The sequence below is a fragment of the Ceratotherium simum genome, chromosome 13, assembly GCF_057802395.1.
Source record: "Ceratotherium simum simum isolate JZ-2026a chromosome 13, ASM5780239v1, whole genome shotgun sequence".
NCBI classification, from domain to species: domain Eukaryota; kingdom Metazoa; phylum Chordata; class Mammalia; order Perissodactyla; family Rhinocerotidae; genus Ceratotherium; species Ceratotherium simum.
The window spans coordinates 21,766,906-21,792,235 of record NC_141912.1 but is presented as its reverse complement, the minus strand read 5'-3'; the positions used below and the strand labels follow the sequence as shown (position 1 = coordinate 21,792,235).

General features: G+C 35.6%; 1 long non-coding RNA gene across 2 annotated transcripts in view; it reads right to left on the bottom strand.

Annotated features, from left to right (window-relative positions):
• Positions 1–9,086: 9,086 nt before the first annotated feature.
• Positions 9,087–25,330, bottom strand: part of LOC147915389 (uncharacterized) — a 167,487-nt gene continuing 151,243 nt past the window's right edge. The window contains exons 3-5 of one of the 2 annotated variants that reach the window (XR_015553995.1): positions 11,922–12,021; positions 9,816–9,935; positions 9,087–9,604 (exon numbers count right to left, since the gene is read on the bottom strand). This is a non-coding gene — a long non-coding RNA (uncharacterized LOC147915389). The remainder of the gene's footprint in view (positions 9,605–9,815; positions 9,936–11,921; positions 12,022–25,330) is intronic. The other variant, XR_015553994.1, reaches the window with a different exon arrangement.

Sequence of the window (25,330 nt, the reverse complement as noted above, 5' to 3'; positions counted from 1 at the left end):
AGTATCATATCGAGGATAAAATATTTAAAAACATGAAAGATAATATTATGAATTATTTAGGAATTCCTGTATATATAAAGTAAAATATAAGTACCAGTGTGTGAATTAAAAAAATAAATGAATGAATTCCAGTTTCTGGTCCAGCAGTTACCAGGAGATTAGAAGTATCCACTCTGTCCTAACAATAAGTAAAAAGCTGAGCAAACTGAAAAATCAACAACTCTTTTTAGATGCAGCTGAGCAGTGAGGTCACAGGGAAAATTGTTGACCCCAAAACTGAAAAAACAGACAAACAGATACAGAGAACCACAACTTACCAGAGCACAAAACCACGAGCAGAAACCTCCTGGAGAATAAGTGCTGCGGTAGGAAAATGTAAACTGAAATTGATGAGTTAAAAATTCCAGAGGGGACAATGTAAAAGAAATTAATAAATTCCTGGAGACATACAACCTACCAAGAATGAATCATGAAGAAATAGAAAGTCTAAACAGACCAGTTACTAGTAAGGAGATTGAATTGGTAGTCAAAACCTGCCCAACAAACAAAAGTCCAGGACCAGATGGGTTCACTGGTGGATTCTACCAAACATTCAAATAAGAATTAATACAAGTCCTTCTCAAACTTTTCCAAAAAGTAGAAGAAGAAGAACACTTCCAAACTCATTTTACAAGGCCAACATCACCCTGATACAAAAACCAGACAAGGATGCCACAAGAAAATTACAGGCCAATATCCCTGATGAACATAGATGCAAAAATTCTCAACAAAATATTAGCAAACCAAATTCACTACTACATTAAAAGGATCATACACCATGATTGAATGAGATTTATTCCAGGCATGCAAGCATAGTTCAATATCAATCAATTAATGTGATATGCCACAATAACAGAATAAAGGATAAAATCATATGATCATCTCAATAGATGCAGAAAAAACATTTGACAAAATTCAGCATCCATTTATGATAAAAACTCTCACAAAGTGAGTATAGAGGGAAAGAACCTCAACATAATAGAGGTCATATATGACAAGCCCACAGCTAGCATCATACTCAACGGCGAAAGCTGAAAGCTTTTCCTGTAAGATGAGAAACAAGACAAGAATGCCCATTCTTGCCACTTTTATTCAACATAGTATTGGAAGTCCTAGCCAGAGCAATTAGGCAAGAAAAGGAAATAAAAGGCATCCAAATAGGGAAGGACGAAGTAAAACTGTCATTATTTGTGGATGACATGATATCATATACAGAAAACTCTCAAGATTCCACCAAAAACTTTTGTAACTAATAAATGAATTCAGTAAAGTTGCAGGATACTAAATCAATATGCAAAAATTTGTTGTGCTTCTATACACTAACAACTATCAGAAAGAGAAATTAAGGAAAAAATCCCATTTACGACTGCATCAAAAAGATAAAATACCTAGGAATAGGGGCTGGCCCAGTGGCACAAGTGGTTAAGTGCATGCGCTCCGCTACGGCGGCCCTGGGTTCGCCTGTTCGGATCCAGGGCGCACACCGACGCACTGCTTGGCAGGCCATGCTGTGGCAGCATCCCGTATAAAGTTGAGGAAGATGGGCATGGATGTTAGTCCAGGGCCAGTCTTCCTCAGCAAAAAAAAAGAGGAATATTGGCAGATGTTAGCACAGGGCTGATCTCCTCACCAAAAAAAAAAAAAAAAAAAAAACCTAGGAATAAATTTAATGGAGGAGGTTAAAGACCAATACACTGAAAACTATGAGACACTGAAAAAGAAATTGAAGAAGACACAAATAAATGGAAAGATATTCTGTGCTCATGGATCAGAAAAATTAATACTGTTAACATATCCACAGTACCCAAAGCAATCTACGGATTCAATGCAATCCCTGTCAAAATTCTAATGGCACTATTTACAGAAATAGAACAAACAATCCTAAAATTTGTATGGAACCAGAAAAGATCCCAAATAGCCAAAGCAATCTTGAGAAAGAAGAACAAATCATGCTCCCTGATTTTAATCTATATTACAAAGCTATAGTAATCAAAACAGTATGGTATTGGCATAAGAACAGACATATAGATCAATCGGAAAGAATAGAGAGCCCAGAAATAAACCCACACATAAATGGTCAATTAATTTATGACAGAGGAGCCAAGAATATACAATAAGTGATGGTAAAATAGAAACTTCTATTTTTCTTATTCTTAATTGATCTAACAGCTAACATTTTGTTCAAAATAATAACAACGTCTTAGACTATGTATTCCCGTGCATCTGTAAATGTGTGTATATATCTATATCTATATCTATATCTATATCTATATCTATATCTAATCAGGTGCTTGGTTTACCCCATTACGCAATATAATGTTATTTGAAAATGGAACAATATACTATAAATGTATATTGTGAACTCTAGAGCAATCACTGAAAAAAAGAAAAAAAATATTATAATCGATATGCTAAGAAAGGAGGAAAATAAAATCATATAAAATGCTCAATTAAAACCACAAAAGCAGAAAAAGTGTGTAAGACAAAAATAGGAATGAAGAACAAGAGGAACACATAGAAAATAGTAACAAATGTGGTAAATATTACTCTAATTATATTAATAATTACTTTAAATATCAATGGTCTAAATATACTAATTAGAAGAGATTGTAAGAGTGGATCAAAAAATAAGAACAAATCATATGTTGTCTATAAAAAATCCACTTTAAATATAAAAACATATATAGATTAAAAGTAAAGAGATGGAAAAAATTATATCATGCTAACACTAATTGAAAGTAAGCTGGAGTAGCTATATCAATTTCAGATAGAGCAAACTTCAGAGCAAGGAGTGTTATCAGGGATAAAGAGGGCTATTACGTATTGATAGAGGAGTCAATACTCCAAGAAGGCATAACAACCCTTGACATGTATGCACCTAACAACAGAGTGTTAAAATATGTGCGGAAAAGTCTGAGAGAACTGCAAGGAGAAATAGATGAATCCACTACTATAGTTGGAGACTTTAATGACCCTGTCTCAGAAATGGACAAATCCAGAAGGCAGAAAATCTGTAAGGACATAGTTGAATTCAACAGCACCATCAATCAACTGGATATAATTGGCATCTATAGACTACTTCATCCAATAGCAGCAGAATACACATTCTTCTCAAGCTCATATCAAACATTCACCAAAGTAGATCACATTCTTGGCCATAAAACACACCTTAACACGTTTAAAGAAATAGAAATCATATAAAACCTGCTCTCAGAACACAGTGGAGTTATACTAGAAATTTATAAAAGAAAGATAGCTTGAATGCCCCATTTTACTTGGAGATTAAAAGATACACTTCAAACAAGATCAAAGAAGAAATCTCAAGAGAAGTTAAAACATATTTTGAACCAAATGAAAGGGAAATACAACATAAATTTGTGGAATGCAACTGAAGCAGTGCTTAGGGGGAAATTTAAAGCATGGAATGCATATATTGGAGAAGAAAGATCTAAAACCAATAATATAAGTTTCCACCTTAGGAAATTAGAAAAAGAAGAACAAATTAAATCCAAAATAAGCAGAAGAAAAGAAATAATAAAAATTCGAACAAAAATCAGTGAAACTGAAAACAGGAAATCAATATGAAAAAATCAACAAAACCAAAACCTGCTTCTTGGAAAAGATAAATAAAATCAATAAACCCCTAGCTAGGACAACTAACAAAGAAAGAGAGAAGATACAAATTACTAATATGAGAAATGAAGAGGAGGCATCACTACAGATCCCATTGATATTAAAAGGATAATAAGGGAATTTTATAAACAACTCTATGCCCACACATTTGATAACCCAGATGGAATGGACCAATTCCTTGAAAGATACAATCTGTCAAAATTCACCAAGAAGAAATAGACAATCTGAATAGGGGTATACCTATTAAAGAAATTGAATTAATAATTGATAGCCTTCCAAAATAGAAAGATTCAGGCCTAGATGGGTTCATTGGTGAATTCTACAAACATTTAAGGAAGAAATTATTCCAATTCTCTACAATCTCTTTCAGAACACAGTAGCACAGGGAATACTTCCACTTCATTCTATGAGGGCCGCATTACTCTGATCCCAAAACCAGACAAAGACATTAGATGAAAAGAAAACTACAGACTAACATCTCCCATGACCATTGATGTAAAAATCCTCAGCAAAATATTAGCAAATCAAATCTAACAATGTATAACAAGAATTATGCAATATGACCATGTGGGATTCACTCCAGACATGCAAGGCTGGTTCAACATTCAAAAATCATTTAATTTAATTCATCATATTAATGAACTAAAGAAGAAAAATCAGTGATTGTATCAATAGATACAGAAAAAGTATTTGATATAATACAACACCCATTCATGATAATACCTTTCGCAAACTAGGAATACAGGGCAACTTCCTCAACCTGAAAAAGGATATCTACGAAAACCTACAACTATCTTACTTAATGGCGAGAAATGCCGAGGTTTCCTGCTAAGATAAGAAAAAGATAAAGTTGTGCTCTATCACCAGTTTTTTTCAACATCATACTGGAAGTCCTAGTTAATGCAATAAGACAGAAAGGAAATAAAAGGTATGCTGACTGGGAAGGAAGAAATAAAACTGTCTTTGTTCGCAGATGACACGATAGTCTATGTAGAAAATCCAAAAGACATGGGGGAAGCTTAAATGCACATTTCTAATTGGAAAAAAGCCAATCTGAGAAGGCTGTATGTTGTATGATTTCAACTATATAACATTCTGGAAAAGGCGAAATTATGTAAACAGTTAAAAAATCAGTAGTTGCCAGGGGTTAGAGGAGGGATGGTGAATAGGCAGAACACAGAAGATTGTCAGAGCAGTAAAACTACTCTGTGTGATACTACACTGGCGGATACATGTCATTATATGTTTGTCAAAACACTTTGAATGTACCACCAAGAATGAACTCTAATGCAAACTATAGACTTGGGGTGACAATGATGTGTTAGTGTAGGTTCTTCGATGGTAACAAATGTACCCCTCTGGTGCAGGATGTTGATTGTATAAGAGGTTGTGCATGTGTGGGGTCAGGGGATATATGGGAACTCTCTGTACTTGCCACTCAGTTTTGCTGTGAACCTACAACTGCTGTAAAAATAGTATATTTATTTTAAAAAGTAAATAAATGTCAGTGATTGGTAGGAAGATATGAAAATGCAATCATAAGTGTTATACCTGGGGGTTCTACAATTGTAATATTTCTTAAGCTCAGTTGTGGATACACAAATATTTGTTACATAATTCTTTATGCCTTTTTTGCTTATCTGAAATATTTAATAAAATATGTGAAAATATATTCATCTCATCCTTTTCTTGTGCTATCAGCTTTATCATGTCAATTATACGACGCAATCCATTTCAACACTTCCGTTCTTATATCATACTCCACTTAAGTATCTAAATCTTAATCAGTTTGAAAGAAAGGAAACATTAGATATTGATTACAATTTTCAAGGTTGTTTATATTCTTTATTTCCAGAAACTTATTTTTAGATTTAGAAAGCACCAAACAACGATTCTAAGAAATCAACTTCTGAAGTTAATCTTGAGAATTTCAAATTGATAAATCCAGTGTGAAAAATAATTTTTCAGTAATTGAATATTCATCAAGTTTATTATAAGTATGTCTAAATTCCTGGCTAGCTAGTTTTTTATTAGGAAGTGGGGTAGGCCGTTAAAACAGTTGCTATAATTAACTCAAAACAATGGTATAGTGAATTAACTTCAGGCAGTATAATATTCTTGTTGTTTGCTTTATTTGTATACTATACTTTCTATGTGACTTGGACTTCTTCAAACATCATAACTTAATAGAAAAACAAATATAAATTGATTAGCTATGAAAGAGGTAAAATTCCATATTGTCCTAAAAATATTGATTGCTACTATATTTGCTTTTTATATATATTTACAGGACAGTTCAGCCATGTAGTCTCCAGCACTCTTTAGAGTGCCTCCTCTTTCCCCAAAGCAAACAGTTGTTTGTTGAATGACTGAATGAATGCACATGTGAGTGAAGCTTATTGAAGTGTGCTTTTAAAAAATTCGTTTGCCTTGTTGTTACTGCAATATCATCATGTCCTATGTATAGCTAAATATATTATTCATTTATTTTATACATTTAAGCATTTCTTTGGTTTCTACATACTATTTTTAGATGAAATTTCTCATTCATATTATCTAACTAATTTCTTAACAATTAAAGTCTTGATGTCAGTTTACCCATCTTAGACAGAGTTTTAGGTGTGGGTGAGCTTCAGCTGACTTCTAGGGCTCTGCCGATCACAGACAGAAATGGCCCGAGACAACACTGTGTAAGTGCCAATAAAATTATTCTAGTTTTGCAGATGTTTAGATTTATCTGTATCAAATTTGACTGTGAATACGTGTCTCCATGTATAATGATCTAGAGGAAAAGGATGGAAGCTGTTCTTAAAAGAAAAAAAGAAGACATTCTGAATCTTTACTGTAAATTATACACTATACAAAATCAGTCCAAATTGTTCAAACCCTTGGACACTCACAGTGTTATTATGCTCGCTGCTCAGAGTACTGTATAATTATCCCAGTGAACAGCAGTTTGCTAGTGCTGATCTCCTAAGAAGAGACGCAAGACTTACAGAACTAAAATAAGTACAGATGTGGCTCCCTGTTTTTGTTCTCCGACTCTGCATGTGAAAAACAACCACTTAATTCCAAGTTTTTTTGATTTCCTTAGTTAAGATGTTAAGCTGGATGGATCAAGTGGTTGCTTGGTAAATAAGAATTTCAACAGCCAGCTTTAAGGCAAAGTGCTATATGTGTCTCAAAAGCTAAATTCACTTACTGGGAATAGATGTGAATTTTCCTTACATAATCAAGGAAATTTATCTATTCCATTGTATCTTTTTCCTTTCTCAGCATGGGAAAATTATTCTCAAAAATACTTTGGATTTTCGTGATACTTTATTCTAATTTATTATAGTATAGGAAAATAATGAGGAAAAAACAAACTGATGGGAAAGTGGATGAGAATTGGCCAAGTCTAAAGCCATAGCTCTACCCTTAGAAGGAAACCAGAGCCTAAAATGGTGCCCGATTTAAACAAATAAAAATAAAATGAGTGAAACTGGTTTCAGTAACACTAATATTGTTGGTTACTCGCCTGCGCTAGCTTTTTCACTGATAGAGAAGAACTGGGGTATCAGGAAGGAAGTCATTGGAGAGCATATAAAACCTTCTCCTGAGTGCATAAACCTCACTCTCCCAGTGGCTCCTCTGGGCCCTGCAAATCCATCTTCCCTCTTAATTGTGTCAATTAACAGTGGCCTGAGTGAGCCACAGGGGCAAAGCTGAGAAGTTAGGGAAGGAGGTGAGTATGTGGCAATTCTCTTGACATAATGGAGAATAACCTAAATTACACACTTTATTATAATGGCATTACTAACCTAAATATCATTGCAGATGATTCATTCCCATATAATCAGGGGGGAATCCTGCAAGTCAGCCTGAAAGAGAATCGGATCCTCATTTTTTATCATTTGACTTGACACATTCTGCTTTCAACCTAATAGCAAGTTAAGAGTGTGTGGCATTTGTAATCCATCTCCAAAGAGTTGCTCTTTTAAATCCAGCCTGGATCAATATGACCAAAAATCATAGACATTTAAGTGTAGTTAAAAGGGGATGGTTAGTAATGAGGCTGTTTTTACCCCGAGCATATTTCTGAGTTAGTTACTCTCTGGTACCTGCAGCTACTAGGACAGTTCTCCGTGGGCAAAATGAATCTGCGAGTTTGAAGCAGTGACCTAGATAATCCAGGCAAACGGCCCACTTTTGCCTGGAGTGTCAGGAAAATTGCTCTAATTCCCCACTTCACTTTGATAGTGGAAGCCTAGTCAGTTTCCTTCAGTGTCCTATTAAGCTCTGAGCTCCTCTTAGTCCAGAGGATCGGGCTGAGTGTGTCAGTTGGAGCTCGTTCTCTGTACCTCTGGCTTTGATTGCTATCGAACTGGATGGGACTGAAATAATAATTCTGTTGAACTCGTGGGAGCTGTACAGCCATGCTATTCAGTCCAATCACTCTTGTGTCATTTAAAATGATGCTGTGTGAATAGCAATAACAGAATGCTTCAGTCCTGGTCATTCTTTATTATTTCATCCATTTTACAGATATTTATTGTGTCCATTACATCCCTGTTGCCATCCACAGTAGTGGTATGTACATGGCTGTAGTGGAAATTGGTCATTTCTTTTGGCCACCTAGCCCCTGAACGTTTTTAATGTGTTTGGGAAATTCCCGCTCATCTCTGGAGAAGCCATTTACTCACTTCTCCAGCCTCACTTTTCAATTATGATACAGGCTAGATTTTGAAGAGGAAGCTAGTGAAGCAAAGAATCTGGCATTCTATGGGCGGTGGGAGCTCTAAGTTCCTGAGTAGCACAGTGTGGAGTATTACCTTGAAGTGCCCAACATTGCCAGTGTTGGCAGTAGAAGCTGAAGGGTCTGTGCTTAGAGTAGCAGCAGTGATATTTCTATTGAACTAGTTCTACCGTGTGATTTGGGGCATTGGTTTTGGCCGTACTGACTCTACAATTGTATTTGCAACCCAAAGGATTCATAAGCTATCTAATATACTTTAATACATAAATAATTTTGAATAAACTATCTAGAGTTAGTTTCCCTTATTTGAGATTAAATGGTTCAGTGGGGAACTCAAGACAGAGCAGTTAGTTCTATTGAGGGAAGAAAGGGGTCAGGAATGGAATTACATATGAGGCCACCCTGGAGCTGAAATTTGAAAGATGAGCAGCCCATCCATCCCTCCACAGTTTGACCAGGATTGCACAGACATAGTACAAATTTGATTTTTGAATAAGGTCTGACTGAAACACAGATATGTAGAAGAATGGATAGATAGATGTCAAAATCTCTAATTTCAATTAAGAAGTGTGATGCTTTGCTACAATTGAAAAAATTAAGGAATTTAAAATAAAAAATTTGGAGTTTGGGTCCCCTTATTATATTAGTCAGGGTAATTAATGCAAGAGACAGGCCCTCAAATCCCCATGGTTTAATGATAAAAGTTTAATTCTCATTCATGTCAGAGTTTGATTCTGGTGGAACCATTCCCAAGGGTAGTTCTCATTCAAGAGAGGACTCAGGCCACATCATACAGAACATATGGCCTCCAAAGTCACTCCCTGTGGCAGGAGAAGGTAGAGAGGAAGGGATAGAGTGTGTCTTAACTGCCTGAGATCGGAAATCAGACTTGCTTCCTTCACACTACCTTGGCCAGAATTACTTCCATATTTCCAACCTAACTTTCAGAAAGGCTGGGGAATACAGAGAAGCATAGAGATACTCACAAACCTTAACAGCCTCTGCCAGTCTATCCTTTGGTCACTCAATACTCATTCATTCTCTCTTCCCACACACAGAACACACACACACCCCTCCCGAGGGAGAAGACCCAAAGTTCCATCCAGTTACTGCAATTAGCTCAAGTCCAAGATCCTTGGGTGGTCCCACATCTGCTTCAATATGTCCAGATGTCGCTCCTTTTAGTCTTAAGACCTGTGGGCGAAACATGGCAGATTATCTGTGCTCCTCTCCCTCACACACATTCAATATATATAATGTTGATGTAGGAATGAGATATATGCAATAAAATAAATCCCATTGGGAAGGAGGAGGAAGGAGATGCAGCTGTCAGTGCTCCATGGCAATTATGAAGTCACATCAGGCAGGAAGTATAAAGACCCCTTCTTCGTGGCGTGGGTGATACCTTGATTATGTCCTGTTCCTCATTCTGAGAACAGCTCCCTTGCTGGTCCATTTCTTTCTGAGAACCCTGGCCATATCCTCTGGGACATTTTTCCTTTTCCATTAACCTTCTTGGCAACATCTGAAACGGATGTTGGGCAATATGACAGCTTTGCTAGTTGCACAAATTTCTCAGCCTGCGTCTTCCACATGCAATATTATTATGAGCCTGAGGATTGTTTCAATTCTCCAAGTATCAAAGAGATTTTATGTATTTATTTATTTATTTATTTAGGTTCAGGCTTGTGATTTCTTTGGGAAAACAGTATATCTTCCCCCCAGAAACTTGGTAGCTTTCTGATCTATTTGCATTCAGTCTGTTTAATGGGCCAGTAAGTGTACACAAAGTTCTTTTTGAAACACGGCTCTTAATCTGCTCTTTTCTCCCCTGTCTTTTTTGCTTAGATTCTAACTTCTCTCAACTCAACTGAGTTTCTACTGGACATCTCTTTTGAGGCACGGTTTTCAAACCTTGGCCTCATTTTTATTCCCACTACTGCTGCTCATCCAGTTCCACCCAGGCTTTGACCACTTTCCTGCAAGTATAACCAGACAGGATCTGTCTATAGACTGAGATCAAGTATCTTTTGCTCTAGTTCCAGGTTCTCTGACGTCACAGCGTGTACCACCCTCAGGGACTGCTCAGCACTCACGTACATACAACTCAGCAGTAGAATTGCTGAGAACTGAGTGTAAATGGATCCACCATAGAGCACTGGGGGATGAGAGCTGATGGATAAAGTCTCCCACCTTCTACTGCCTGGGCGCACAGTTCTCACGAATTCTGTGAATCTCAGAAGACCATGTGAAATTGAATGTCATTTGTCTGTAGCAGTGGCTGGCTCCAAAATGCATTTCTCTATTGGTTTTCCCTTTCCATGACTTATTTCTTATCCCTCCTTCTATCTCAAATCACTTTCCAAATAAACTACTTGCATGTAGGCCTTCCGCTTAGGCTCTGCTTTTGAGGCATACCTAGGATAAGATAGTGGCTTCCTGGAGCCTCTCTGGTGGAAAGGAGATTCCCTAATTGTGATCTTTTCCCTGAGTCATTGTATCCAATTAACATAAGGCACGTCCCAGGTAGTAAAAGTTTCATAGAACTTTTTCTACTCAAAACTTTTTTAATCCCCTGGTTTGCTCACCTCTCCAACTTAGATTTCCATTTATTTGTTTGTTTGTTTGCATGCTTGGGGTTTATAAGCACTTGGTTTTCTGATCTATCCAGATCTGATCTATCTATTACTTGGCTGAATTTCTGAACATCATCTATTCCCGTTTTTTTTTTTTTTTTTTGTGAGGAAGATCAACCCTAAGCTAACATCTGATGCCAATCCTCCTCTTTTTTTTGCAGAGGAAGATTGGCCCTGAGCTAACATCCGCGCCCATCTTCCTCTACTTTATATGGGACGCCACCACAGCATGGTTTGACAAGCAGTGCATCAGTGCATGCCTGGGATCCGAACCGGTGAAACCTGGGCACCTGAAGCGGAGCACGGGCACTTGACCGCTGCACCACTGGGCCGGCCCTCATCTATTCCTTTTAATTTCTGCTTGCTAGCTGGTAGTTCTTTTCCTTTACTTAACTCAATAGCATCTTGCCAAATATTACCAATAATAGCCAACTCACCAAACACATTACTACTTTCCAAGCTTTTCTCTTAAGTTGCAAAAGCAATAAGCATGTGGCTCACCTCTCATATGATCATACGTGGCATTGTCACTCAATATCTTATGTTGCCCTAACCCAAGCCACCACCTTTTCGTTCTCTAATACCGGTGCCTTTACCACCCACATCTGTACTCACCCAATAGTACATATTTTTCATTTTTGCTGCAGCTGCATCCAACTTCAAGTACTAGTTTCTACATTAGTCAGGATATTTATCACTAGGGGCCACAAGTACAACCCTGAAATCCAGTGATTAATATAATAAAAATTTATTTCTCACACCCATGCTGTCCAATGTGTGTTGGACAGCCTCCACCAATGTGAGGGTATGCCATCTGAACGACATGGGCATCGAGGACTCTGCAGCAGGGAAAGAGAGAGAGGGACAAGGCTCACCACCTGGGAACTGCCCCAGCTCAGAACAGCACCCGTCACTGCTGCTCACAGTCTGTCAGCCGCAACGGGTCACAAGGCTCCAACTTCACTGCAGGAGAGTCTGGAAAATAAACAGATATTTGATTAGCACTGTCTCAGCTACCCTCACTTTGGTTGACCCTTAATTTTCTCATCTGTGAAACAGGCATAATAAAATCTGTCTTATTTTAAAGAGTTATTATGAAGCTCAAATCCAATAAGCTTTTTCTATAGCTCCTTGTCAAGTATAAAGTTTACACAAATGTTAATTTATTATTAAAAAGGAGAATAGCTCATCTTTCCACTAGTAGACATTTTGTTACACCTTCTTTTTTACTCTCAATATGTAGACGGTATTTAACAAGAGAGATTGGTATCCCTATATCAAGAGTGGCTTGGTTTCCATGGCTAGTGACTCCTATAGGAATAGGTTGGTATTACTTGGCTAGTTTACTGTATATCACCAAAGAGAAAAACAAATGAAAAAAGTAAAAGAAAGAAGTGTGTCTTAAACTGATAACCCTGATATTGCCGCTGCAATCTCATATTCCCAGTCTCACAAAAGATCTGTTTCTGCTGGCTCTTGGTTTCCAAATCTCTCCCAATAGACATTCATCCCTGTAAAATAATCTGATTTGACCTGTTACATCTGATCATTTTCTTGAATAAGTCCTCTTCCTTTCTTCCTCACTTCTTCCCCAAATACGTTCACCCACCCCCAAGAGCCCTGGTACTTTATGGCTCTGTTTCAGCTCTTTCAGATTAACTGATCGTTTATTAACAGTTTAAGATCCTGCAGTTGTATTAATCTCTCAGTATTTTAGGATACTCATTTGATACAAGGTTTAGGCTTATATAACTGCCTTTCTTCAAAGGCAGCTATTGCCAAAAAACTCTCCCTTTGCTGTGAAACTTCATCTGGTATCATAATTTACTACTGTAGTTCTTTTGCCGTATGTGGTCTCTAGGATGTTGGCCGAAAAATCATCTCTACAGACCAATAAAGTGGAGCCTCAAGTTTTTAAATGCTGAATGTAATCTTTGTGGACAGCTAATAAAGATTATCCTGCACCCTTAAAATTTTCCAGGCCCACCATAATTTCTCCATCTCTCCATTTTGTTTGGGTTATACAGTCTGTAAAATGTTTAAATTCATATTTTACTAATCTCTTATTTCAAATATAGGCTAACACTTCCCAGTGGTAAATCTCTTCTTTTTGTTTAATGAAGATTAGATTTTTTTTTTTTTTTTTGGTGACTTGGGAGAGAATTTGGACTTGCTCTTTTTTTTTTGATGATGTTTCTTTGTCCGACAGTGGTTAGATCTTCAGTGTTCCTGCTGCTGTCACATCACTTATTGTACAACAAGAAGTCTTTCTATGCAAAGGAACATGCATTTCAATCTTTCCACAGCAGTAAGATTCACTCCTATAACTAGATACACTGAGAATTACTTCTGTATGCCTTTAACTTACTCTATTTTGTGATAAACAATAATTTACAGTGAAGACACCAACTCTAATTTCCTTCCCCATTGAGTCAATCTAGAATCATTAAAATAATCCTGTCCTCTTGAGTTTACCATATTCCCAAGAGTAGTACACATATTGCTATAATTAGCAATATTTGTCTTGGTGGCAATATTTAGCAATGGTCTAATTCTGTTCGTTAGTTTAAAATACTTTTGGGTAGTCACTGAATGTTCAATAGGCTTGCTAAAAATATGAAAAGAGAAGCAAGGTTGCCGGGTTATTCTCTGATTTTCAACTTCTAATTAAGGTGTTGTGACACATAAAAGGAAAGTTTTTAGATAAAAATACTTTTGGAGAGAATGAAAGGCCATTAATTGTGATGCTTTTGCTTTTTGCACATTGAATCTCTCCTCTTTGCCGCTATACTGATTATGGAATACGTCCTCACTTGGAATTGTTTTTGTGTGATAAAGAGAAGTGGAGGTGGGAGAGAGTATGTTTTTCCTCAGTCACCACATATACATATCTGTAGATGAATGCAGGGGGACCACACACAGTACATATAAAGAAATTTGATGTGGCACAGGATATTTACTTCTGAGCACAGTAATTAATCACTCAGGACAGCTAAATTAACCTAGCTAGTGGATGTTAAGAATAAACTGGACCTAAAAAAAAGAAAAGACAGAGGAAAGAAAGCGGAAAGCTTTGTGACTTCCTGGCATTGGATGAAATACTTTAATCAAAAGTAGGTCCTAAACAGAACATTAGAACTGCACCTTTCTTCTCAGAGCCCTTCCCATCTTGACACTGGTGTGGAGAGTATGGTTAAGATAGTGGATGGCTAGTGAGCAGTTTTTTATGACTATAACATGAGACATAAGATTAAATGTTCTCCTAGAATTTATCAAAATGTTAAGTCATTTGATCTATGGTATACATTAATTTTCAAGTGTTTGGGAATTCCAAACAATAACAAAACATCCAAGTTTATTGTTGAGAAAAAAATTAACTTTAAATATAATTTTAAAGAGGAATAGTACATAACATGTTTTTAATTTTACACATTCAACGATATTTTGAGGAACCTGCTTCTGTTCATATAACAATTGATCTCTGTTCTATAATTACTTATTTACTTTAAAAAACGCAATCTAGGTGAATAGATTTTGTCATACAAAGAGAATTTGACTCATGAGAAGCTTATTGTAGTGTTTAAAATTCAAGTCCAAAATGCCTTCAGTAAAATGAGCACTGTTACAGAGCCGGACAAATCCATAAGAATTTAATACACATTTTCTAAATGTTGACTGTTGTTGTCTGAAGAACTCAGATGTTTTCTGAATGAGTAAGAGTATTTCCCTTTCCCTCTCTGTCACTGTGAATCTTATCTCTTTGCCCATTTACCGGTGCATATGCATCACAGTAATTGGAGGTGCATCACAGTAATTGGAGGCTAAATCTTATAAAATGAATATCCATCTTTCTGTTAATTCTAAGCCATTTGTTGTTTTTATTTGAAGAATTAATACATTCATTCTTATTTTATAGAAATGCAAAGAAAACACATGCTCCTTTCTAATTCTATGAAACGAATATACTTTTAGGATCCATCGGCTGATGAACTTGAATAAAGTATCAGGCTGCTGTTTTGAAAGTCATAATAATATAGGGCCAACTTGTGCCTAACATAAAATAGTGGAGACGCAAAGTAAGGACATTGAAAAGGAAGATAAAATGTTGTACTCTTAAATATTTTAGCAGCTATGTCTCTAGACTGGGGTTAATTTTGAAGTATAAGAGTAACAAAAGTCATTACATGTTGAGTTAATAAGTGGAATGGCTTCAATGGCAATTTCTAACCATTTTTCTTTCTGGTTTAATAGGAGGGCAGAACCCTGGAGCATTCATAGTAGCCATCTCCTCATCTCCAGGTGGCTGTCAGGGTCACACAATTGATGTTCTTGCTTAACAGTTCTGACAACATTAGAGAATCACAGGTCTTTGCACTGCAGCCACCCACCAAACCCAAACACTTTGTGCAGACTGGTGGGTACCCAGCTGGGGACCCGGAAAGGAGCAGGACTCTTCTTCAGCCAAGAAGCACAGGGGCTCTCCCCATTCTCTGCGAGCTCAAAGATGCTACGGATCCATCCCCAAATATTGGCTTCTCTCTTTTGCAATTTCATCCAAAGTGTTGTATGGAAGGTCTGGGATATTTCCATCACCAACAAGAGCATCTATAATTGCTACTTCCAGTTCAGGACTAGGAGTATATTATTCCAAGTCCTTCATTTGCCCTCTTTGCTCTTGGGAAACTAATTCAGGTTTACTCTTTGCAGTCTGTTAGAGGAATTCTCTCATCTCTTACTTAGAATATGAGGTCCTTGACACATTGCTTTCTGGGCCAGGCCCTCAGAATAGAAGAGAGAGATCATTATCTCAATGCCTCACTGTCACAGTCTCTCTGACTCCCTCTTTATTTGCACTTGATGATTTTTGAGCTGTTTCAGGAAGAAATCTTAATTGATCTCCATTTTGGTTTCTTGACTTAAGTGATTGGAATTTGCCTGAAAAAGTAAAATTCTGAAAATAAAGTCAGAAACTCTGATATATGTTCTGCAAGCTTTCTTAACCATCTCAGCAAATGTGAAGCATTTCATGTATATCTCTCCTCAGGATATAATGCACGGGTTTGGTGATGTCGGCAAATCCGGTTAGGTCTGTACCGAAATCTCAAAATTTTCTTCCTTTGGGTGCTGTAATGTAGAGGAAATTCCATTTTCTATGCAGAACCACTAAATGGAGGGCCGGCTGGTGGCGTAGTGGTTAAGTTCGCGGGTTCCACTTTGGCAGCCTGGGTTCACTGGTTTGGATCCTGGGTGCGGACCTACTCACTGCTCATCAATCCATGCTGAGGAGGCATCCCACATAGAAGAAATAGAAGGACCTACAACTATGATATACAACTATGTACTGGGGATTTGGGGAGAAAAAGGAAAAAGAAGAAGATTGGCAACAGATGTTAGCTCAGGGCCAATCTTCCTTAAAAAAAAAAAAAGAACTACTAAATGATAACCCAAACAAAATTTTTTTCTCCATCATTTAAATGATAGCCACAAAAATCAGGTATCCAAATATTTTTCTTTTAGCTAAATGTTTAGTTCCATGTAGAAATAAAAATCTCTAGATTTTAAAATTTCTTTAGTGTTTAATTATTTTAATATGTACAGACATCATACTGGTATGGAAAGTGATCACATTTTCTTGCATGATTAATCTTACTCATGCATTTAACATTCCCTAAATAACTCTTGAATAGTAAGTCACTGCAGAAAATCTGTTGATTATCTCGTAAACAATGAGGAAGAGAGTTCCTTCTCAAACATTTTAGTAGGGTTTCAGAAATAAGCATTTTACTTTGGTTATATTATAATTATAAGAAATACTCATAGTTTCACTTAATTTTCTATCTTAAAATATTGATTGTCTTTCTAACAAACACTTTTAAATGAGTTGCCTTCTGACTAAATAAGTATTTGATTAAGTTATTTAAAGACAACGAGGAATTGGAAAAAATAAGTATGTACAACAATGTTGTTTTTTAGCAATGAGCTTAAAATTACATAATCAATAAGCATTTAATTGTAATCTTCTTACCAGAGTTTAGTTTATAAAGTATGTCATCTATGTAGTAATTTAACATAACTCAGGATAAATAGTTATTAATTATTTGGGTAAGCACTGATAATTACTACAAAAATTGACACGCAGTTGAAAGTGATTAGAGTTCTATGCTTTTTATATTTTATCATCAAATTTGAGAAGTAAAACTAGAGGAGAATTATGAAGCAAAAGGGATTTTGTGGCTTCTAGATTATCAGTTAATGGTATGTGATAATGAGTTTCTGTTGTTAGATATTAGTCCAGTTCCCTGTGTAGTTACCCCTTATCCTCTTTTAGAGACACATCGATTTGCACCAGCCTATTGGACCTTATGAAATTCTCCAAGATTAATTCATTTGTATTACTTTGTTTTAAGAGTATAGACTAAATAGCCTTTCTTCCCACAGAGAGAAAATGTGGTGGTAAAGGCACAAGAGAACACAATCATGGAAGTGGGAACAGCATCAGAGGTGCCTATGTCTAGAGGTGGTGGAAGGTGGCACTTGGAGGGGGCCCGGGGAAAGCCAGTGGCAGTCGGGGCATGAAGTGGGACTGATCAGCAATATGAGAATGTCTATCATCAGTGAGAGTGCTGAATGAGAAAGCTGGTGGTAGAAAAAAGAAAAAATATATGCCCAAAGAGGATAGCAATGTCTGAGATGAATCATTGATAGCCAGAAGACCTCCTGTTGAGATACTCCACAAAATTAGACTGTTAAAACTGGACAGCAGAAAATCTAATGAACACTCTCAACTGCAAAGATGAAAATACAGTCAAAATTCACCAAATATTAATGAAAAACCAGAACAAAGAAAGAGAATGCCAAACTCACTAAAAATAATGACTTACACCTGAGGAAACAGTTATTAGGAAAATAAAGACAGGACTGTAAAACATAAGGAAGGGTCTGATTTTCAACAAATACACATTCAATGAAGAAGGAATAACAACCGGTGGTAGACAAATTAGATAGCCATATAAGAACAATACTCAAGTCATGCATTGCATCACATATGAATGATTAACTCAAAGTGGATCATAGACCTAAATGTAAAATCTAAATCCATAAAAATTCCAGAAAGATACAGAGGAGAAAATCATGTGATTTGGGGCTACGCAGAGATTTCTTAGGTGTGACACCAAAAGCAGAAAACATAAGGAAAATAAAATGCTAATATGAACTTTGTCAAATATATGAAAGTCTGCTCTTTGAAAGACTCTGCTAAGATAATGAAAAGACAAGTCATAGAAAAGACAAATCACAGATATATAAATCACATATCAATTAAAAGATTAGTATTTAGAATATATACAGGACTCTCAAAACTTAATAAGAAGATGAAAAACAACCCAATAATATAATGAACAAAAGATATGAGCAGTCACTTACTAAAACAGATCTGTGGATTATAAATAAGCATATAAAAAAGATGCTCAATGTTGTTAGTCACTAGGAAAATACAAATTAAAAACACAATGAGACACCAGTACTTTAAAATGGCAAACAAAACAAATGAAAACAAAACTGACATTGCCAAGAGCTGACAAGGATGCGGAGCAACTAGAACTCTCATATACAGCTGATGGGATGCAAAATGGCACAAACACTTTGGAAAACATTTGATGTTTCTTATAAACATACACTTGCCATATGACCCAACAATGTCAATCTTATGCATTTACCCAAGAGAAATTAAGATTTATATTCACACTGACACCTGCACCCAAATGTTAATAGCAGCTTTAATCATACTGGCCAAACTGGAAACAATTCAATATCCCTGGACTGGGGACTGAGTAAACAAACTGTAGCACATTCATGCAATGAATGACTACTCAGCAATAAAAAGCAACAAACCTCTGATACACTCAAAAGCATGGATGGATCTTAAATGCATTGTGCTAAGTGAAAGAAGCCAGACTCCAAGGGCTAAATATTGTGTGATTTCTTTTATATGACATTCTTGCAACGAAAAAACTATCAGTGGTCACCAGAGAACAGGAGTGAACATAGGAGTTGGTTTCAAAGAGAATAGGAGGAATTTTTTGAGGTGATGAGACTCCTAATTGAGATGATGAGTATCTTACACAACTATGTGTTTGCCAAAACTTGCAGAACTGCACACTAAAAAGGGAGAATTTTACTGTATGTAAATTATATTTTAATAAAAATTACAACAAAAAAACAAACAAACCTTAGGGAGATAAGGGAAAAATTGCAAATACAACAAAGCATGTAAATAAGTGAATAGAATTTGGTAAAAAATATGATTATGAAAAACGAACTGGCAGTTCTTAGATATCTTAGAATAAAAAAATAATTGTTGATTTGTAAAACCAGTATATGGATAGAATAGGAGAATGGCAGAGGTAAAAGAATATGAATGTTAGGTATAATTCAAATAAGTCTTGAGAGATATATCATATTTATAAAAATATGTTCTTGACAACCAAATGACTCAATAACCATAAAAATGAAAGGATGGAAAAATTTATATCAGTACAGATTAAATTAAGTCATATCAGGCTATTAAAATTGTGCAAAAACCTGAAATGTCATATAGAACAGTGAACAATGTTAAACACTGAGCGAGGTTGTGTGTGATGCACATGGCGGAAAGAAAAGATAGAGGCTTGAAAAGTTCCATTGGTTTGTTAACCTGGAACTCAGTGGTTCACCCATATTTCTCTATCCTCACCATGACCAGGATAAGGCCAGGAGAATGGGATTCCCATTTTTATTACCAGTTCTAGGACCAGGCCGCATCAACATGATGGATCGCCCATGCCCTAAGTCTTGAGGTTTAGGAAGTAGTTACTTGGTATAGGGATATCTGCTAAGGCTGCTAAGAAAAACCAAAGGCCTCCATGACTCTATTCCTCTGCAGCAAGCACAAAAGCACAAAGACCCACTCTGCCCCATTTTCTCCTTGGAAATCTCAGCCCACTGCATCATTCTCTTGGAGAATAAAACACATCTGGAATGTTAGATGTTAAGTTCTACGGAATATAGGCCTTTGCTTTCTAGCTTCTGCACATCTGCACATCAGAATTTTACAATGGATGCTGAATACAATCTGTCACACCATCAAAAACATCATCTAATTTGTTTTATATATACATATGTGTATACACATACATACACAGAGAGATACATATATACACACACTCAGACATATACATGATTATGCTGTGTTTAAACAGAACATTTCTATTCCTTTACAGAAATGGATGGGGCACCTGGTGTGGAAGGGACATTTACTTTTTGTTATAAAACTCGCTTGTATTGTTTACCCATATGCAGGTACTTTTTACCATATTCAGGTACTCTATTCTAATTAAAAGACTGAGCTTTGAATAAAAGCTTTTACAAAATGCTTTCATGCAGAGTATTCTGTTTGGTCTTCATAACAATGCTGTGAAATACATTTAGCAAACATTGTTATTCCCACTTTATAATTGAGGAGCTGCAAATTTGTTGGTGTTCGAGTTCACAAGATTTGAAGCATGATAAAATGTACTTAAAAGAATAATATTAATGGAACTGGATAGTCTTTTCTTAGGGCAATTTAGCACTATTTATAAAAATTACAAATGTTTATATTCTTATATTTAGCATTTCTATTTCTTGCATTTTATTCTACATAAACATTCCCACAAATGCTTGAGGAGACATCTACAAGAAAGTTTCTCGTAGTTTCCTTAGTAAAGCACCTAACGAGAAGAATCTAAATAAACATCGATATGAAACCAGCTTAAATAATGAAAACTACACAACCCTTAAAATAATGAAGTAGATAATGTATGAACAAGTGAAATATGCTCTAGATATATCAAGTGAAAAAAAGCAACTTGAAAAATAACGAATATATTTTTGATTCATATGTAAAGATCATAGTAATATTAATGATAAATATGTTAATACTCAGGAAAGGCAGTGTAGTTATACGCATCAAATTACTTAGACTGATTATTTTTGATCAGTGGAATTTACGGAGGCTTTTGTTTTCAAGTTCTGTTTATGTAACATCTGTGTTTAATTAAGCTTTGTGTAATATTTGCAATCCGAAAGTACAGATGTAAAAGTAAGATGATAAAAATAATAGACAATTAAGATAGATTATTTCCAAGATTCTCTCCTCATATAATATTGTATGAGTTTGGCGTACGACTTTCCTAAAAGCTCAAGCAGATTGATAGAACAGTTTGTTTAATCCTGACCCTTAAGGCAAACAGTCTGGCGTGAGAGAATGTCTGGGTAATTGAATGTCAGAAGATCTGCATTTGAATCAAAACTCTGTCATTTCTTCAGCAAGTCACGTAATATAGCTGAGCCAGAGATTTCTCATTTATAAAATGAGAGTAATAAAAATACATAGAATGCTGCTCAGAGGATTAGATAAGATGATTTAAAGACCAAATTGGAAACTAAACACCAATATTGTTCACGCGATAGATAAAAACCACTTTCTGAAGAACTGTCACTATACTTCTTCAAGATCTATCTTTGAAAATTTTTAAAAAATTAAAAATGTTTAGATACACTGAGATAACCCATCTGGGATGCCACCTGCCAGGTTGACCACCAACTCCAAGGCCAAGGACAAAGGAAAGAGATCCACATCATAGAAGATGAAGAATTTGAAGCTCCTGGGTGCAATCCAAATTCAGGGTTGAGAAGAGATTAGCAGCACAATACAATGCATAGGCTTATCTTTTGGTCTAGTAAGGATTACTGTGATTGTTTTGGTAGTTATATATTTCCAATTGATCAACTAAAGTTTTGGGGTGTAGATGGCAGGTTAGTTGGCCCAGCCCATTGCAGCAATTAGGTTTTGTCTGGAGTAATGTAAGACATGGATACATCATTAATTTGCATGTTGACATTCCTACATCAAGTTAATTGAATTTTTTCCCCTAGGAGCAAAATAATCCTATATTTATGTAATTCAAATTTACACAATGCATTTCCTTATGAAATATTTAGGGATTGGACAGGGATAGTGCAATTGAGATACTTTAATATTTAATAAAATAAAAGCACATTCTATTTTGTTGTGATATTAATCCAATTTATTTTACAATATTTTTAACCTTTGTCTCATTTTATATCAGGAGATATTTCATATATATGAAAAGCATAGAAATAACAAAATGACATCTATGTACCCATTACCCAGATCTCTCAAATCCTAATGTTTTGCTGTGGTTGCCTCACACATTTTTAAGAATCAAAATATTTCAGAAACATTTGAAGGTCGCTATATACCCAGTATAAATTTACTTCTTCCCTACTCAGAGACAAAGACCACACTGAATTTGGTGCTCGTTATTGTCATACATTTCTACAAACTACTACTATATAAATAGGTATCCACATACAATATAGTGGTTTGCAAATTTTGAAAATTTATAAAAATGCATATGCACTGTACATATTCTCGTTTGGTTTGCTTTCTTTACTTGACTTTATATGTTTGACATTATTCATATTAATACGTGTAGTTCTGTTTAAATCATTTTGATTTTATTTAGCATTTCATTGTGTATACATAACAGAAATTTTTAAATTATCATTGAATATTTTAAATTACTTCTGTTACTTTTCCTATTATAACCAATACTGCTGTAGATATTCTCTTTGTGCATACATACATGTTTCTCTAAGATATATATGATCTAGAATTATAAGATCAAAGATTATTCACATCATTAACTCTCCAAGGAAGTTAAACTAATCAGAATTGCTCTTCAAGAAAGTTAAACTAATAATATAAACTCCCACTATCAGGGTATGAGCCTCCCCTTTCTCTATGTCTTCTCAAACAAGTTTAACTTTTGCCGTTCTGATAGATGTTAAATTATGTTTCAGTATTTTAGTTAGCATTTCTCTGATTACTAATGAAATTGAGCATGTTTTTGTTTCTTTTAGCCAATTGAGTTTCCTCACTTGGCTGGTGCTTATTCTTAATAATTTCCTACTTCTTATTGGAATGATTGTGTATCTATTACAGATTTGGAGAAGATAATGATATAATCTGAATGCTAATCCTTTGTAGAAGAGGCAGTTGTGGAAATATTCTTCTAAATGGGAGTTTGTCTTTTTTAACTTTTTCAAATTCATCAATGTTTTTACTTTTAGTGTAGGCAACTGTATTTATCTGTTTTTCTAGTTTTTAACTTTTATGTCTTGTTTTAACAGAAAATCATTTACTGGCCATATACATACAATATATTTTTTTTTTCTATTTTGTGATAAAAGCTGAATGACTTTGGTCTTCACATTAAAGTTTTAGTTCCACTTATATTTCACCTTTTGTATGGTGTGAGGTAGGAACCAAGTTGTAATTGTTCCATCTGTATGATCAATTTTCCTAGCAACATGAGTCTTTTTCCTACTGCTCTCTAGTTTCACCTCTATCAAGTTTTCACATGTGTGGGTATGTTTCTTTGCTTCATATTTTGTTTCACTTTTGATTTTTTTCTCTCCCTGCACTTAGTAATAAGAAAGTATAATTTCCTATTTATTCTATTAATCTTGTTATCTGACTTGGGCCAAAAATATGTTAGGAAACACAATTCTCAGGCTGACATTTATTTTTGCCATTTTAGAGTGGGAGATAAAGGGCAGAATTGAAAGCATTTGATTTTGCACTTTCACAGGTATTTGGTAGGGGGAAGGTTTTGTATTGTATCTGCAATTCCTCCCTACTTCATAAGGCGGGGGGATTTCTTCAAAGAGGGGATCAGTTAGAAGAGAAAAAGAGAAGCAGACTTTGAGGCAGAATATGTTGGTCCTCTTTTTGGACATATCTTTCTGTTTCCTTTGTTATAAAAGGTATATAAAATCAGCACTGCCTACTTCATGAAGTATTACCTCAAATAGGGTGATAATCATACTAGTCCGTAAATCATTATGCTGATACCAGTTATTATGATTATCTTATAAATGTCTTTTTAGAAAGTGGAAGTGAACAATACTCTTAGTTATATACACACAGATTTATCTGTGTGTGTGTGTGTGTGTGTGTGTAAATGCATGTGTATCACCTTCATGCAGTGAGCACCCTTTGTGTCCATGGTGGCTGTAGTACCAGTAGTAGAAGTAATAGTAGCAATGGTGGTAGGAGTCTAGTAATATAGTTGTGATAGAAGTAGTAACATCTAGTATCATTTTAGCTGCTAAGTCATTTGCTCCTTAGGATAAATAAAGTATTTTTAAGAACTGGTTTCACTGGAGGGATTAATTTATTATACTGAAGGGGGGTGGTGAAGCAGCAAATACTATCTTTTTCTGCTTCTCAGTTTTGACAAGGATTAGAAGTGACCCCATGGGTGGGAGCTCTGGGTTCTAAGCCAGCATCTTTGACGATCTTCAATGATCAATTCCATGACAATACTTTGAAGTGGTGCAATCCCTTTAGTTTAACTCCCTTCTCTGAATTAATCACTGCTCTATGCTCATTATTATTCATGGTCCCTGCCTGTATGATTTCTCCTCCATAGTGAATATGCCTTGGATGGGCATTATCAGAGCCCCTTCTCTGCCTTCCTCTCCTACCCTTTGGAAGTGGCTCTGTTCTATTTTAAAGGAAGAGTATCTTGCTCCCTCTTTGATTTACCATTGTTAATGAATTAGAATGAGAATCACTGACGCTGTTCAACTAGATCTGCAATTTAGTTTAACTAAGTAGGAGAAAAAATATGAAATGAGAGGTTCTCTCTGGAAATGTGTTCAAAATTGTGTTCTTCATTACACTGAATGTGACATTTAGTCATGGAAAATGAGAACACCACCCTCCCACATGGGGCATTTATGTAAAGCAAAGAAAATGAAGCTATATGAAAGTGCACTATAGCTTGGTATGTGTCATATGATTCTAATGCTGATTAAATAAAGAGTGCTTGCAGAGAGTCACAGTGGGCTTTGAGTAGAATAGGAGAGAAAGGAGATATTCCATGCTCTTTAGAATAAAAATAACTGTGATAGAAACCACCAACTTTCTTGTTTAATTTTGTGGCTTTTTAAGAGTTTTGTATACACACACATTTTCTCTTTGTTTCTCTCTCTTTCTCTACACACACATACACACACAGGTACATATATATATTTGAACAGGAAAACTACTAAGTGAGGCATATAAAAATAAAAATATTTGTAGTATTTTTTGAATGGTAACATAATAAAATTGGTATATTTATTAAACACATAAACATGAGAGAGGTCAAAGTTTTAATAATTCTGGAATGTG